The 12,090-nt window shown below is 37.8% G+C and overlaps 1 long non-coding RNA gene and 1 pseudogene across 1 annotated transcript in view; both read left to right on the forward strand.

Annotated features, from left to right (window-relative positions):
- The window catches only part of LOC143643690 (uncharacterized), a 216,855-nt gene that overhangs the window by 164,616 nt on the left and 40,149 nt on the right, over nucleotides 1-12,090 (forward strand). The window lies entirely within an intron of this gene.
- On the forward strand, nucleotides 7,477-8,502 carry LOC143643939 (WW domain-binding protein 11 pseudogene; annotated as a pseudogene).

Genomic DNA, 12,090 nt, shown 5'->3' on the forward strand with positions numbered 1-12,090 from the left:
CCTGAGAAGGCCATGGTATATTAGTGTTGCTATATCAGCTCAATAGGCATACCACACCCAAAAGTGATTTCAACAAACAACTGCAGGTGCTATGACAGAATGAGGAATGCACCAGGGGCAGCAATGCGATCTTTGCTTTGACTGTTCTGCCTTCATTATTCAAGTTTCTCTTAGCAGTTTTTCAGAATCTTTTTCCACCTCCCATGACAAATGCTGATTTAAATAAGTGAGAGAGACTTTGGAGCATCATGGAAAAGCCTAACATGCAGAATCTGAAGACAACAATCTAGTCCAGGCTCTCCTCTGTGCTAGCTGTGTGACTGCTTTGACTCTTAATTTCTCTGCTCGTCAGTGTTTCCAGCTGTTTAAAGGGAATGATTAAAAATACTATTGAGCGCTAGTAAATTAATAATGTTTATGAGTGTGTTATGAGATAACCAAATATTATTTTTATACTGTTTTCCACATTAGATATAAGCTTTTTAAGAAAAGAAGCCATGTCTCATTCACTTTAGTTTTCCTAAACTAGGGAGAATAATCTCTGCCTTCCTGGATTATGTGTAAGAATTAAATGGAATACTCTATGTGAAGCACCCAGTGTGAACCCCACATAAATAGGAGGTAAATAAATTTTAAATCTCTCCCACCCAACTACTTTGTTTCGTTTTCCCATGTCCTAGCACATAGTAGATATTAGAAAATATCAAGGTAGGCAGTACAGCATAGTGATTAATAACAACAGCAATAACAATAATAGTCACTAACACATTGGGCAAACTCCAACTCAATCCCCCTCATCATTCTTTGAGGAGGGTACTGCTATCCTCATTTTACAAGTGAGAAAACAGCCAGGAAGAGGTTACCTTTCCCTGGGGCACAACAATTAACAACTAGCAGAACCAAGATTCACAGACTGTCTGGCTCCACAGTTAAGAGCATAGACTCCGGCCACAATGTGTCCAATTGCGAATGGCCAAATTCCTTGCAGCTCCTCCCATCAAGAGGAGCTTTTCCCGGTCCTTGAATCTGGGCTGACCTTGTGACTTGCTGTTCAACTGAACTCAAGGGACATGAATATGTGTTCTGAGCCTAAAGCTCAGCAGGTCTTGCAGTTTTGCTCTTGCTTTTTTAGTAAGGCCGACACCACATGAACAAGTCAGCACTATCCTCCTAGAAGATGAGGGACTACATGGAGATAGGCCCAGCTCTAGCCAGGTCATTCCACCAGAATACTTTCCCAGCTAAACCACAGAATCTTGAGAAATGATGTTTTTTAAACCATGAAGTTTGGAGTGGTTTGTTACATAGCAAGCAATCAGAGCAGAGAGCTGATCTGCTTAGAGTCTGTCTGTGTGTCCTTGGGTAAATTGTTTAGCTTCCCAGAGCCCCAATTTCATTATCTATAAATTATCATTATCTATCCACTTCAAAGGATACTGTATGCTTAGCACCTGGTATGTGATAAGTAGTTACTAAAAAATGTTAAATTCCTTTCCCATGAAGAATATTATTATGCTAAGATAAATTTCAGAGGAGCACAATATGACTGAAAGATCAACTTGTAAATCAGGATTACAAAAATTTCAGGACATGATAGGTCACAAATTGTTTGGAAAGGGTAAGCAGGTACAGTGAACTTTTACTAGGAAGGAGTTTAGAGTGTTGGTCGCATGGTGGACTTGATGATCTTCATGGTTCCTTCTACTCTTGAGACTCCATGAGTCTCTGGTTCCATGAATATTGGTTAGAATAAGCCTTTCACCTATTCTCATTTGAATTTCCTGTCTGTCTTTCTAACCAGATTTCCTTTCATGTCCACTGATTAGATTCAGTTAATAAAAAAATTTGGATTGTAGCTGAAATCTTGCATGATTATTATTATTATTATTATTGTTATTATTATTATTGGCAAAGCCTCATTCTAACCCTACCTAAACACAGCACAGAGTTAGGCTCAAAAAATGGTAGAAAAATTAAGCATCAGGCACAGGGGATTTAATTGCTTTTACTAACAAAAGTTAACAGGAGTGGGAAAATAATTATAATAAGGCAGAGGGAAACAGAAAAGTAACAGGTAATATTTGTTTTATTGATTGGTAAAACATACATAAATTTGCTACCTGTAGGGATTTTGTTTTGTTGCCTGCTTGTTTTTTGCTTGCTTGTTTTGTTTTTAAAGATTTCATCTTGATTTTTCTGTGGGAAACCACTTACAACGACTTTCTATTGACTGTGGGGGTCTCATTTGAATTCCTTAATCTTGCTGAATGATTTCATTAAAAAAAAAACTGCAAATGCTCTACCTCAGAAATTCAGATTTGCATTTGGTGGGTTTTTTAATTTTTTTACTTCATTAGAGGCATAAAAATGCAAACCAAATTAAAATGTAAACCAAAACAAAATATTTTAGCAAGTGATAACTTTTTTGTGCAGTAAATTTCACTCAGAATACTGTTTTTTTGGTTGTGGCTTTAAATAAAGCAAATTGAAAATATAAAGTTAACCTTCCCAAATCTCACTGAGTTGAACCATTCTTCAACTCCCAAATCTACAGTTTTTTCTTTCATTCTCTAGTTTCAATCTCTGGCCTTGTGATCCATCCACCTTTTCTTCCACTCTGCTGGTATGAGTCCTCATCTCCCAGCTTTGCAAACCCCAGCAATGCTGATGAATAAACATTGTCTTCTCTGTGTTGCCTCATACACTTTGGAGACAATGTTCAGCTTCAAAGTTTTCAGAATTGCCCAGGGCGGTTTTGTTCACGACATTAGTGGGACCACATTGTAGGAGTGAGGGGCGAGACAATGGTGCATCTCTTACATCATCAAGCACAAGGAGCTCTGTCTCCAGCTGTACAAACAGCACAGGAAATGGATTTTTTCTTCGTGTTATTTTTCATCCATTAAAATTATGCAAACCTGGCAAATACAACAATTGGTTTGTTAAGTCTCCGAAATGTCTATCCATTCATTTCCCAAATAAGAATCCAGCGGTGTGTTTGATGCTGAGGATTGTTAATCCCAAGCATGGAGAACTAATAAAATAATAATAATAATAAAGCCCCCAGAAATGTTTATAAGTTTCAATTATCTCTTGTTCTCTATCCCAGGATTGGACCAGGCGAGATTGGGTTGCCTTCAAGTAGTACTTGAGTCTGGGCTGTATTTTCTCCTCCCTGGCCCCTAGTCACCAACGTCTCTTCTTTGTGGCTGAATCTCCTTAGCAGGACTGGTGTTTGGAGGTGCTCAGGGCCAGAGGAGACAAAGCAGGCCAGCCTCACAAAGGCAAGGGAGCCAAAGAAAGCAAAATTGAATCTCTAGCACCCTGCTCCTGAGTAAACAGACAAAACTAATGGGTCTGCCGTTTCTCCTCCCATCCAATTACTGGGCTCCAGGAGAGAGAATATGGCAACATCAGCTCACACAAATTCTAATACTCTTAATCCCTTCCATACATATAAACCTCACATCCATCCACATGACTTCATTACCAAAGCCACCCAGGCAGGCAGTGTGGAGGAATGGGCCCACCAGCTGCAGAAAGCTGCCTTCAAGTTTTAATCAGCTAATGAGGGGTATGCAAATGAAAAGCTTATGGGATTACGGCTTGTCGGACAGCATCTCACTCCCAATGATAGAGGACTAATACAGGTGCTAGTAAACGGGTTATTAGGACCAGACTAATTTAGGCCTATTCATGCTGTGCTTGCACTCTTAGCCTAAGCATTTGTCCTCGTGTTGGGGGCCCAGCAGGAGCCATTTTTAGGCCTGTGGTAGGTCTCTCATGAACTCCTCATTGAAAGATACGAAGTTGATAAATCCGGCCATTGGGTGTTTAGGCATACACAGCAACATGAGAGCGGGTAGGCACCTTTTTTCTCTCAGGGGGAAGGGCCTGAGAAACTGCAGTGGAGCAGTAAGAGGGTGTTTTATTCAACATTATTCACCACTTAATGCAGCCTTTCCAGACTCCATCAGACCAACGCTTTCTCACCTAGCCCATTGGTTTTTTTCCTTTGGCCTGAGGCTTTAGTTTCCAGCCTATAGAGGATGAACCCTGTACATCCTGTCTGCAGAATGTGCAGCTGAAGGGAGGTGTCAGAGAGAGGGCAACTGGCTTCCACTGGGCCATTTTCTTGGTGAAGTCACCACCAGACAGGGTCAGGTCCCAAGCTCTGCTAGTCTAAAGTCCAGTACAGGCCCATATTCCTCTATAATTCTGAAATCTCCTAAGCTCAGAAAGCCAAGAATTTCTTTCGTAACTCATTTGGAAACTAAGCCTGGTATGAGGTGATTTGAGACTACTTATAACCTTTATATCCTATTTATTGATAACATTTATATATTTTGTTACAGAAATATTAATATGTCTGATTATGAGGTGCTGTTGTAGACACTTTTGAGGATTTTGAGTAATGCATGGCATATGTTTAATATCATTCTCAAATTTAAAAAATGTTCTGGATTCTGAAACATGTCTGGATCAAGAATTTTAGGAAAGGAATTTTGGAGCTGAATCATCAGTTCACCCAGAGGCAGTCAAGTACTAGGAGAATATCTCTCCAAAAATTACTTTATATCCCTCTATCAAAGGGAGAGAGAATTTTACAGTGACTAGGATACTGATAACAGATTAACCCCTTTCTAGTTATCAGGGTAACTGGAAAAGCAAAATATTAATCAAAAGTTACGAGGTAAGAATAGAATCATTTTAAAAGACAACAACACTATCTAATATTCATGAAGTATTTACTATGTACCAGGCTTTACAAACACTCTCTTATTTAATACCCACAAAAAGACTTGCAAACAGGTGCTATTGTGAATCCCATTTTACAAATGAAGACACTGAAGTTCAGAGATAAAGTAATATGCCCAATATCCTATAAGTATTTTGAGATATATTTCATTCAGGTCTAGGGAAAATGTAGCAGATTTGAACTGTCTCAATAGTATTTTGCTTTGTAGTACCCAGAACACTTAGATCTCTCTTCTTCCCTTCAGATAATATAGCAGAAACATTGAGCAAGTGTGTTACTAATAACTTGTTTCAGCAAGTTAATATGCCTCACCATTTCTCAAGCTAGTCAATTGACTATTTTCATTTTCTTTTCCATTATTCTCATCTTCCTGAGAATATAGCCTTCATCATCTCAATTTTATCATTTTGTGGAGCTTTCTACTTTCTTCTTTTCCCATTATTGTTTATATATGAATCTGCCTATAAATATCTTGAGAGCACAATTCCAGGCTTAATTTATCTGTGTGTCTCCAATAGCAACTAATACAGTACTAGAAATATGGTATTTATTCACAAAATACTTAATGAATATCTAGTATTTGCCAGATGCTAGGAGTTCAGAAATGGATGAAATAGAAGTTGTTACTGCTTATTGAGCATTACTATCTCAGGTACTGTTTAATTAATATTTGTTTGTTAACCTGTTTAATCCTTTCAAAAATCTTTGAAAGGAGAAGCTAATGTGATCTCTTCTCTGCTTGTAAAATCCAATGATGCCAAATATATTGCCCAAGTTATACAGCTAGTAGGTTGCAAAGCTGGCAGTTTAGTACCAAAGTACTTGTATTAAATTATTTGGCTGTCTTGCCAGTCCACAAGAAATCATCTCTTGAGAAGTTCTAAGACTGATGGGGAAAAAATGACTTGTAAAATAGTTACAATTCAATATAATCATTGTTAGAATGTCAAATATTGAGAGCGCAGAGGAAAGATTGACAGCCCTGTGAGCTGGAGAAAATCACCTTGTGGAGCATGAATAAATGAACTTATTCATTCACTCTTTTACATGTTTAGCAAATGTTATTAAATGCCTTTATGCACCAGGCGCAATGCAGTGTGCTGATTCAGAAAGAAATAAAGACATACATGGGGATATGTTGATAGATGTTTAATAACAGCTGGGGTGAGGTGTGGGTAAGAGCCCGATTTATAGCATCTGCCAATTTCTGTGCAGTAAACACTCCTATCATATCAAATAGCCAGTGTGAAGCCAACTGCTCTGTAAAATTTCTGGAAAGTTAATGGTCAGCTCTTACAAGCTGGTACATGCTGGCTTCAGCACACCACTGGGCATAGGCCTTGCCCTCATGTTACTTACAGTCTGGTGCAGTAGTTCTCAAAGGGGGTCCATGAAGTCAGAACTATTTTCACATTATCCTAAGATGCTGTTTGACTTTTTTCACTGTGCTGAATATGTGCTGCTGGTCCAAAAGCAAGGGTGGGTCACACTGGAGACTTAGCAGGAATCAAGGTATGGCACTGCTCTGCAATTGTCTTGTTTTTCGCCACTGCACGCTTGCAGTTATTCCAGTTTCTCTTAAGAATTTCCTTGACAATGCATTAAAAATTATTAGCTTGATTAAATCTTGATCCTCAAATACATATCTTTGTAATGTTCTGTGATGGCCTGGGAAGTCAGTGTAAAGTACTTCTCCTGCATATCAGAAATCATGATAGTTGTCTCAAGGTAAGGCACTTGTGAGATTATTTGACTCATAAACTGAACTAGCTACTTTTTTCGTGGAACACTACTTTTTGCTTGAAAGAGCAACTGCATACAAGTGATGCTTATTCAGACCTGAGTATCTGACAAACGTTTTCTTGAAAATAAATGAAGTGAGCCTGTCACTTTAACGAAAACAACAACCAATGTTTGTTGCCAATAATAAAATCTGAGATCTCAAGCAAAACTTAAAATTTTATAAAATTATATATTCACTGTAAATTTATCTTCCTATTATAAAGAATTTTTCTGTAACATCAACAATGGTATTAACAAAAATGCTATTGTGATGTTGAATGATGAAATGTGTCAACATTTTCAAAAGAGCTGTGTAGCTTAGTGAACAAAATTTTTCAAATGACCCAAGTGTGATGTTACAAAATCAGGCATGGGTAAAAGATCCATTCAAAGGGCCATATAGACCAAGGGATTTTATTGTTAAAACATATGAAAGAATGCTTTCAAATTCAAGATTGCAATTAGCCTTTAAGAAATTACCGTTTGTCAAGTTTGGGTGTAGTGTCAAAGAATATCCACAATTATATGAAATGGCTATTAAAATACTCTTTTCTTTTCCAACTGTACATCTGTGAGACCCCATTTTCTTCATATATTTCAGCCAAAAGAAGATATCACAGCAGATTGAATGCAGAGATGTGAGAACCAGCAGTTTTCTATTAAGCCAACCACCAAAGGGAATTGCAAAAGCAGTGCCACTTTTCTTACTAAATATTATTTTGTTTTGGAAAATAGTGATTTTTTTAAAATGTTATGTTAGAACTTTTAAGATAACAGTGGCTGAGTGCTTGACTGAGGGGCTGAGCTAAAGACCCCTACAAAGTAAAAGAGGCCAGGAATCACCCACACTTCACTTTTAGCAGTCCTGGGAACTCAGCAGAAGTGTTGCCGTTTTTTTTTTTTTAATGAACTAGTAAACAATACAGATTTTAAACATGGAACGGAGACCTACAGCATCCACCAAGAGTGGAAAATCTATGAATACCACAGACCAGGCACGAAAGGAAGCTCAGAAGAAAAAATTGAAGAAGGACAAAAATCAGCGCATGGTGGTACAAGTTACAGTTTTGAAGATGAAGACTCTCAAACAAATTATCTGGGACATGAAGAAATTAGATGAAATGCAATTTAACCCTGTGCAATAGCCCCAGTTAAATGAGAAGGTGCTGAAAGACAAACACAAAAAGCTGCGTGAAACCTCTGAACGTATTCTATGACTATGAAAAAGAGAATCTGGATATTTACAAAGAATTGAGAAAGCTAGAAGTAAAATATGAACAAAAGAGGGCCCAATTTAGTCAACATTTTGATGCTGCCAAGAATGTTCAACACGTGGAAGTTGAGAGTATTCCTTTGCCAGACATGCCTCATGCTCCTTCCAACATCTTGATCCAGGACATTCTTGGTGCCCAGCCAACTTCTAACCTTAAAAAGACTTCAACTTATGGACCTTCAAGTTGGGCAGTTTCTGTATTTCCTCTTCTTGGACATGCTGTGCCACATTTGCCCCCTGGTTCTCCTCCTGGTCCACCTTCTCCTCAAGTCTTGCAGATGTATGGCCGTAAAGTGGGCTTTGCTCTTTATCTTCCTCCTCATAGGTAAGACGAAGATATGTTATATAGTCCTGAACTTGCTCCGCAAGGTCATGATGATGCTGTTTCCAGCACCAGTGAAGATGACAGCTATCTTAAGGATATGGATCAGGATAAACATGATGACAGTACTGATGACAGTGATGCTGACAGAGCAGATGGAGGGAGTGAGGGAGGTGAATTTGTGCACCATGATGAATAGTGAGAGAGACAACAATGAAGAAAAAAAGTCAGGTCTGACTGTATGATTTGTAGATATGTCTGGAAAATCAAGGAAAAGAAAAGAAGAACATGAAGGAACTGATTCCTCTTCAAGCCATGATACTTTGAATGGCCCAGACAACTGGGCATAATCATTTGGCCAAATAGACACCAGAACCCAACTGCCATAGCTGGCACTGTGTTTGGAATTTGAGCACTGGATTGTCCCAGATCCCACCATTCTCTTTTGTCTAACACTCCTCGTGATTCATATTTATGCTACCTGCCTGGGAGCTACGAGTGTGTGACCTTGAGAACCTTATAAGAGAGGGAACCTCGTCAGAGAGTGCACTTTCTTGGCTGGACAAAACTGGAGGTTTAGAGCCTCTCGGAGGGTCCTCTTTGGTCTGTGGGCCTTTGAAATGCAAGCGATTTTTGGCATAAATAGAAAGAAAACTCTTTTAGTGGAAAGAGGCCATTATATGTTATGACTTGGTTTTCCACAAAGTATTTCTTCTTATGGTAAGGAGTATCTCATCCTCTCAGGAACATCCTTTTGCTAGGTTGGATTTTTAAAAGTCATATCTCTTATTTATTTCCCAAGGAATATTGTGACCAAAAATACCCATCTCTAATTCCCCTTTATACATACAGAAAGTTTTTAAAATACTTTTTCATGGTGTCTTTCAGTCCTTGTCCATCAGCATACATAATTATTATACAGTTATCATCAAACCAAGATGTTGTAACATACTTTATCTTATTAATTCTTATTATTACCCAGTAAAGCAGGTATTATCTCCAAATCACAGAGAGGTTAACATCATAAGAGGTTAGACTAATACTAACTTTTCTGCCTTGTCATTGCAAAATCAGAGTAAATCCATATTTGATTGATGCCTGATTCATGTGGGTTTGCCAATGTGATCTTTGTGTTTTATATAAGCTAATGTTTTCAGAATCCAGAAAGGTCATATGAGAGTTCTGGCCATACATAAAGTTGACCAGGGCTTTTTCAGAGTTTGTTGTTCAAATGCCAAAAAAATTCTTTTTCTCTCCCTTCAAAAATGCCATTTCCATTCCATGATCTGATTACTGGAGAATTCCATCTTTGAAGAGTAACAAAGCCAGATGCCAGTGCTTGATATTTTGCAGATTTAAGGGGGGTGTTTGTCAGTGGGGCCAGGTGTCCCATTATACTTTTCTCAAATTCGAAAATTGTGTCCTATTTCCCACCCCTGCCCCAAACTTAGATTTCACTGGAGAATTCATTTCCCTGAAAGGTAAAAAATATATTAGAAATATTTAGATGCCACAATACCAGATACTGTATATTCTTCTTGGTGATTCATTTTAGTCTTTATGGAAGAGTAATTACAAATGAAAGTTATTGAGCAGGGAGGGAGTCTTACAATATGATGTCAGTTTTCAGAACACAAAGCCAGCTTCAGTGATTTTCATCTGTAATTAGTTCCTTGAAATAGGGGGAAATTTGTTAATCTTTTCAGTTGCCTTGGGGAAGAGAAGTACTAACTAGATTTCTAAAATTCTTCCACACAAAGGGGTCTTTTCTGTTCCCTAAATGCGTATGCTGCTGGAAATAACTCAGTTGACTAAATCCTTCAACTAATTTTCTAAATAGCTAATTTGGACCAACACCTTGTCCTGGGATTGGCCTTTTGACCTTTTACCCTTTACCCAGTATTCCATGAGGGGTGATCCTCTTTCAATCTTCCCCAAGCAAGGTCCACAACATAGGATGCTTAAGTCTATTTAGCCTGGGGATTTGGAAAGGCAGCTTTTCTACACTACATTGTTCATCACTGCCATTTGTTTTCTCTAGTTCTTCCCAGTTAGTTGGTCAAAGCTTGGAAAACACATGCAACTTTAATACCTTGTAGACATTCCTCTATTCCAAGTGGAGGGAAACAAAAACATTTTGTCTAATATAAAATGTCATCATGCTTATGTATCCAGACATATTCCATAAAGAAATAAAGCTTCCCACATATTACAAAAAGCGTGCATAATAACTGACATTTGTAACATCTTTGAATTTATAAGCTGTTTTACATGTCTTATTATTTTTTTTTTTTACTCTTTTTAAGAAACCTATGGGGTAGGAGGCAATTAGCAAGTCTCATTTTGTAGATGAGGAAACTGAAACTGAGAGGACTTCTCCAAAGTTGCTCAATTAAATACACTGATTTATTGCCCTTTCCTTTGTTTTTTTTAATTGATTAGTACACTTTTAAATGTAAATAATTTGCTTTCAATTGATAAATTAATGTTTTAACTTTTATTTTGAAATACTTTCAAACTTATAAGACAATTACAAAAATAACACAAGCTCCATACAGAAAACTCTGGTATAATGCTACCCCTAGATACCCAAATCCACCAATTTAAAAGTTTTACTGCATTTGCCATATCATTCTAGCTATCTGTCTATGTATAATCCATTTTCTGAACACTTGAGTGTAGTTGATTATATCATTCTCCTTGAGTGCTGTTTAAGTTTGCTAGTGCTGTTGGAAATGCAATATACCAGAAATGGGTTGGCTATTATAAAGGGAATTTATTAAGCTACAAGTTTATAGTTCTAAGGCCATAAAAATGTCCAAACTAAGGCATCCAGAGAAAGACACCTTGACTCTAGAAAGGGCTGATGATGTCCAGGGTTTCTCTGTCATCTAGGAAGGTACACGGTGATATCTGCTAGCTTTCTCTCCTAGCTTTATTTCAAATGGCTTCCCCAGGGACATATTCTTTCTCCATCTCCAAAGGTTTCTGTCTATGTGGGTTCTGAAGCTTTTTGCAAAATGGTTCCCTCTTAAAGGACACCAGTAAATGACCCATCTAGAGTGGGTGAAGACATCTCCATGGAAACCACCTAATCAAAAGGTCCCACCCACAATTCATATTCCATGGAAACTTAATCAAAAGTTCCACCTTATAATATTGAATCAGGATTGAAAGAACATGGCTTTACTGGGGTACATAACAATTTCAAGCCAGCACAAGCACTTAATACTGCCATGTACATTTCCTAAGAACAAGGATATTCGCTTATGTAACCACCTGAAGTCCAGTTATCAAGCTTGAGAAATTTAACAGTGTTATAAAGCTTACAGTCTATATTCCATTTTTTTCAAATGTCCCAAGAACCTCTTTGAGTCTTTTCTCCTCCTTTGCTAGATCCCGTCCAGTATTGTGTGTTGCATTTAATTATCATTGTCCCTTTAGTCGCTGTTTTTTTTTTCCTTTATGAGAATACGTATAAACCATAAACTTTCCTATCTCAACCACAACCCAGCACACCATTCAATGGGATTAACCATATTCACAATATTGTGGTACCCTTGCCACTTTCCATTATTAAAACTGTTCCATCTCCCCAAACAGAAACCTTACACCCATTATGTATTAATTTCCCATTCTCCCTGCCCCTCACCCCGGGAACCTGTACTCTAATTTCTGTGTCTATGGGCTTGCAGATCCTCTGATATTTCCTTTATAGTTACCATGGGGCTTAAATTTAACATTCTAGATCTATAACAATCATGTTTGCATTGATACCACTCTAACTTCAGTAGTGTAAGCTATGTTTCTACACCCCTCTGTCCCCTATCTTTATGTAATTCTTGTCAAAAATTACATCTTTATACATTATGAGTTCATAACTCTGATTCGTCATTGCATTTTATGCATTTGCCTTTTAGATCCTGTGGGAAGTAAAAAGTGGAGTCACACATC

The sequence above is a fragment of the Tamandua tetradactyla genome, chromosome 8, assembly GCF_023851605.1.
Source record: "Tamandua tetradactyla isolate mTamTet1 chromosome 8, mTamTet1.pri, whole genome shotgun sequence".
NCBI lineage: Eukaryota > Metazoa > Chordata > Mammalia > Pilosa > Myrmecophagidae > Tamandua > Tamandua tetradactyla.